Source organism: Ambystoma mexicanum, chromosome 11 (genome assembly GCF_040938575.1).
Source record: "Ambystoma mexicanum isolate Mex_15411 chromosome 11, UKY_AmexF1_1, whole genome shotgun sequence".
Taxonomy (NCBI): Eukaryota; Metazoa; Chordata; class Amphibia; order Caudata; family Ambystomatidae; genus Ambystoma; species Ambystoma mexicanum.
The window spans coordinates 817,447,765-817,453,958 of record NC_090934.1 but is presented as its reverse complement, the minus strand read 5'-3'; the positions used below and the strand labels follow the sequence as shown (position 1 = coordinate 817,453,958).

At 44.0% G+C, this 6,194-nt stretch overlaps 1 long non-coding RNA gene across 1 annotated transcript in view; it reads left to right on the top strand.

Annotated features, from left to right (window-relative positions):
* Positions 1-2,985: 2,985 nt before the first annotated feature.
* LOC138503775 (uncharacterized) overlaps positions 2,986-6,194 on the top strand; it is a 318,815-nt gene continuing 315,606 nt past the window's right edge. Inside the window, exon 1 of the long non-coding RNA XR_011279705.1 lies at positions 2,986-3,217. This is a non-coding gene — a long non-coding RNA (uncharacterized lncRNA). The remainder of the gene's footprint in view (positions 3,218-6,194) is intronic.

Below are 6,194 nucleotides of genomic sequence, written 5' to 3'. Positions count from 1 at the left end.
CCGTCATAGATCGAGTCTGCACACTGAAATTCTTCTTGTCTTGCTTCTGGATCAGCAACAGTAGGAGGGGGAGTAGGAGTTGAAGGGGCGGTCTCGCCGGTGCACAATTTCATGTCGTTCAAATGAAGTCAAGCTTGCCTGCCTTGGACTTTTACTGCTGAGGGGGGTTATATTTTCCACGATAAAGGGGCCATTGAAATGTGGCTCGTGCCACTTTCGGGGGACATTTTTAATCAGAAAAGGGTCACCAACAAACAATTTAGGTACTGATAAAAGTTCACTTGATCCGGTTGCTGGAGGGGTTTCATCTGTGTTCTGAGACAGACCCCTCTGGCACTTGAGTTGAACTGAAATGAGAGAGATGCTAGAGGTCATACATGCCAAATGTTTATGCAGCTCATCATGTAACAGTTACACTGTACTCTGGGCATCACTTCTACTCCTTGATGGAGGTGGAGGTGTAAGAGACATTCTCATTCGCCTCCCAGTCACTAGTTTTTGCGGGTGAGGTAGTGGTCCGAACCAGGCTGATTCCTTAGGGCATAGAAAGCTAAGGGCAGGCAACGGAGCCATCCCTTCTTCAAAGTTAGCTAGATCTTGGCAATCCTTTCATTAAGGATGCCATTGAGTCTCTCACATAATCCGTTTGCTTGCGGGGGTGATGAGCAGAAGAATACTTGTGTTTAATACTCAATAATAGTCCTATCTCTTAACAACATGTGGCCCATTATCGGATCTCAGCACTTCACACACACCCCATCTTGGAAAGACTTCACGTACTAAAAACCTTGCTGTGCAAGTGGCATCCAGGTGTGTACACGGATCTGTTTTCGATCCACCTAGAGAAGGGACAGCCCCCCACTATCAGATACCTGTATCCATTACACACCTGCAGCATGTCAACATAATTTATTTATTTGATTTATTTTATATATTTATAGCAGCTCAAAAACCCTGAGGCATTTAGGCGCTAGTTACAGTACAAATGGAGTAACAAGATGAAGTTGCAGGTAGGTTACATTTTCACCACAATGCTGAGGTCGTCATCAATAGTTAATTTACATTTTCAGCACTGGGCTAAGGTCATAATCAGTAGTTAGTACTATATAAAGTCATGCTAATTTAGGGTAATAGCTTCATATAGCCATGAGAGATTATGTAGTGCTGTTGTTAGAACATATTGGCAACTGCTCTGTCTTCTGACAATAATAAAGGTGGGTAGGCACGACAACAATGCTTAATCAAATCTGAACCAGGGAGTAATATTTTAAGATCTATACAAAAAAGAACAACAACAAAGTAAAATGCACAGGAATTTCAATTTCTGAGAAACAATAAGGACATTTAGAGGAATCTGTTGATTTGCCTTCATATTCGCCAGAATATGTCGCTAGAGGAAGAATATTCGATCTCAGACCAGCAATAATGTTTCTTTACTTGGAGAGCCGCATCCACTCATAACATGATGCAACATTTACAAGGAGAAGATTTGCTCAGACAGTAGGTTCAACAAACCGTAGGTTTTTCGAGAGCATTTATCAAATGAGCAACTATTGCTTTTTTCACACATTCCTTTCACAATTATTTCAGGAAAAACGTAATACTGTGGGCTATTAATACTGGCTAATACATATGAATTAATTTTAGCCATGCAATTCTGTTTGTTCAGCCACTCTTCAGAGACGCTTAAAGACTTACTAAGAGAAGCATCACTCTGATAGAATCTGAAATATATGATAGCCCACATGTGCATTACACACAGCTCATGATTTCAGTAATCTAAGCAGGCACTTATTATCCCTCATTATAACAGTCTACGTGTCTCTAAGCCATCAAATGTTTGGATAATATGATGCCATAGCTATGGATTTATACTCATTTAACATTGGGACAAATGGCTGTTCCCCAAAATTCTACACATGCCGTAACATGGCCAAGGCCGACAGATCCATAAGGGATGGTTGCTTTGCTATATGCACCATTTTAAATGATTGGTAAAGATAGTCACCCATTTATGAGCTTAATCTGTGCTTCATAAAACATTTTGGTAATATGAGCCTTGGTTGCTAGATCAGCACATGTGACATACTATGTGTAATTGCCATGTTTGCTCATATATTCAGTATACACATACAGAAAAGTCTGAAGTGAATTGGAGGGGCTGTGGTATGGTTATGAGAACTGCCTTGCAGTGAATTACTCCACATAGAAAAATGAGGAAATACCCATTTCGCCATCAACCCATTTGTGCCCTGACAAATTGTTGAAAACAATGAATAAACATGAACATTTGTCCGTAGTTCTGTCATATTTATAATGACTAGAAAAATATGTGGAATTGATCTTTGGTATATTTTAATTAATGCCTAGTATGTATGTTGTAAATAGATGAACTGTAAAATTAAATTGCAATGTTTAGAGAATGGCTAATATAAACTGTTTGCTGCAATTCACTTTTTTGGACAAAAAAAAATACATGTAATGTAAGGTGTGCTGAATTGTATTATAAAATAAATGTGCAACATTTTGGTGTGATAACTATATTCAGGGAGATGGGAGGTTGCACATTTCAACATCCCTACTTATATGTAATGTTTGAGAACTGTATCTTCAGTGGAAAATGTTATGTCAAATGTTCTTGACTCATTTTTTGGGTTATTACAATTAAGCTGTTCCAAATGTAGGAGATGGTGAGTTGGTACAAAGATTGCTCATACACAATGCAATATTTCTTTTAGCCATATCTATTTATGGTGGATGTACCCTGGTGTACATAATCAATATGTAAATGCTGAAATCACCTCTACTGTTAGTCACTGATTACGCAAAAGAGTGCTCTGCATGCATCTTTTACATGATATGAACTTTGTTCAATTTGCAATCTATTTCCTGGTCTCATTCCCTACTGGGGTGTGTCCATTTATTGTGAGTTTGGATCTGCGTTTGGGGAATGACCACCTTCATTTGGTGACCCCTTAGATGTGATCGATCCAGGAAGACCCCATACTCTGCAGTGAGATCCGGGGCTCCCCATCAAGACCACCACCGCCACCTACGGCCGACCAGTAGTTAAAACGCATACGCTCCTGAGCAGGTTCTGCGGGTCCCAGCTTTGCGAATACCCAACTGCTCACCGGAAAGGGTGACGGCTTGGTAGGGGGAGGCACCCCAATTGTGGATAGACCGTGAACGGAGCCTCTCGGACCACCACAGACACGTGAGTATTGATTGCAAGAAGAATTAAAGGAGGGGAAATTGATAAGAGAAGGGTCAGATTAAATAGTAGGGGAACAGACTGTGGGTTGGATTGGGTGTGAGTGAGATTGAGGGATTGTTGACTAAGGTGTTTTTCTTCTTCATATGGCCATTAGGTTTTTCTATAAGGCAATGAAATAAGAGGAGGTACGGGAACCTAGGTCCGAAAGGTGGTGGAAGGCGGCGCTGCATAGTACTGTCTCGACCAGTGCAGGAAGATAAGGGAGGAAAAAGAAATACTTAGGAGTCTTGCATATTGAGTAGACTCGGAAAATAGCAGTGATTCTTTCTTTTGGTAGTGATAAATGTTTTTTAGAGGTCGGCCCAGAAGGGGCCAGGGTGAGGTGAATGCGAGGTGTGAATGAAGGGGAAAATGTAGCATTCTTGAAAGAGGGGGGTATAAAGGGTTATCATAAATACATGTTTCATGTTTTTCAATGTCAGTAAGGTACGTCAGTGTGTCAGGTCAACCTGTTAATTGGTTTATCTTTCTATGTCGTTTGTTCTTCCTATGAAGTGATCAAAGCAATATAAGGCACGAGTAACATTTTTTAAACACGATTTGAAAGGTTGATGCTAGAGATATAAAATTATTGAAGCATTGACAGTGGTGACTGGCACACACACACAAGCACGCACGCACCCTCGCACGCAGACATTGAGAAGAAACCATGGGAGGAGATACACCACTCCTGCACATCTGCCAATACCACCCCTTGTATAGTGAGAAAATAAAAAAGTACAATGGGCATTGGCTAACAGAGATTAAGGGGGAAGGGTCATCTCAAATATGGCCAGAAGGAGGGTCTTTTGATAAGGTGGTGTTGGACTCTGTGGTGACATACTTAATGGCCAAATGTAAAGGGAAGCAGCTCCAAAATAGAAGGGAAGTATTGGATCTCTGGAGGATGTTTGAAGAAACCCCTCCTGCAAATAATAAGGAAAAAGAGTCACAACCTGTAGTGGCCACAAAACAGGAGGGATGAGGGGGAAAACAAGGAAGGAGAGAAGCCAAAAAAAGCTGTACCCATTTCTGACAAAACCTGCTGAAGGATATTGTGACCCACTGTATTTACACCAACCAAATGCACAACTACACTGGCAGTAGCCTCCTCTCCCCCTTATGACCCTAAGGGTTTGTGTGGTCCAACAAGCACAACCCCAGTGCACATAGGACACATCACCCGAGATTTAGAAGCTGAAATGACTAATACCCAAGCGGAATTGTCCTGACCAAGAACACTGTGGGAGAGCACACAACCGCTGCCAGGGGCAGGGCAAACACTGCTGCCACCACCATTGAAGAACTCCTCCGTCATAGCAGAAGATGAGTGGAAGTCCGGTGACTTCCTTTCCGCATCGATAGTGCCCCGGTTAAGATTGTGCGAATAGAGCAGGAAAGTGACCTGGCAAAAGTAGGGCACGGTAGCGTGACATTTGACAGGGAAGGAGAAGAATGTTGGAGCGATATTGATGAGTATGAGGAAGGAGCCACAGGAGGGGGTCAGCAAGCACAACAGCAAACACCGCAGGTGGGAGGGGAAGAGGAAGGGTGGCAAGGAAGGCACAGAGACAGGATGGGAAGAATGGCACTGGCAAAGAAAAAAGGAATGAATGTAAGTAAAGGGAGGGGGAGGACACATCTACAAATGCCCCTTATTCATAAAGGGGTGGGAAGGCCTCACTATGTGCCTTGGGCACTGATGGATAAAACCAATTTGTTGAAAGCATTACCCCCACTTTCTAGCGGTGCGGGAAAATTGATGTATGCCTTTGCAAAAACCACTGCAGGGGTCCCATTAGCCATAGGGGATATCAAGAACTAGCTAGTATCTGCAGTGAGTGATCAAGCAGACAGGGTGTGGGTGAAGGTGGGGTTCCCTGGAGTAACAATGGACTGTGACCGGCATGATAGGGCGTCATTCAATAATGTAAGAGCACAGGTGTGGGATGCACTATATAGAACTTTCCCTGACACCCCCGATTTACACTTGTGATGGAATGCACAATGGGGGACGAGGAAGATGCTGTGCAGCATATTCTTCGGTGCAGGATATGTGGAGGGCAGAGACGGGCACGGCCTGGGACCAGTCAACCTCCCTCTCTTACTTCATTATCAAGAGAGGCCTACTGAAGGAGGTGCAGAAGGCCCCTGATAAAATTGCTGGGATAGAAGCCAAGGGATGGCCAGCAATACAACGCATTATAGTATATCATTGTAGTAGGATCAAAGAAAGGGATAAAGAAATTGCACCGAACAGATTGGCAGATGAAGCCAAACTTGTACAAAATAAGTTGGTGAAGGTCACGGCAGTAACAGCCTCACCACCCCCAGAAAGGCAGGGACACGAGGAGGAGGGGCCAATAGCACTGCAGGCTAGGATGGCAGCCACATGGGCAGTAAACGGTCAGGAACAATGAGCTGGAGAAGAGCAGTACGGAGGGCCCCAGTGGCAAGGAAGACCTGAAAGAGGAAGAAGTGGGTACAGAGGACAGAGAGGGGGGGTACGGAGGACAAGGGCCCAGAGGAGGGGGACGGGGAGAATGTTGGTTGTGTGGGAGGTGGAGCCATTTTGTGAGAGAATGTCATACCCATCCCATGGCGTATTATCGGAACACACAAAGAGTTAATAATGAACAACAATATTGCCACCCCCCGCTCCCCAGGCAGTCCCTATGGGCTACCCATGGGAGGTTACGGACAAGAGGAACAAGCTGACACCTGGTTCACACAAGGGCACAGGGCGCCACCACAGGGATACAACAATTAACATGCCAAAACCAAATGGGGAACACGCACAATAATCCTTTCACCACCACTGAAAACGGTGCACCAGCGTCATTTCAGGGAACAACTATGGTTGGGGAAAATGTATTCTCTTTCCCCAGGACAAACACACACCCAGACGAGGACAGCCCACAGAGAGCACTTGCATGTC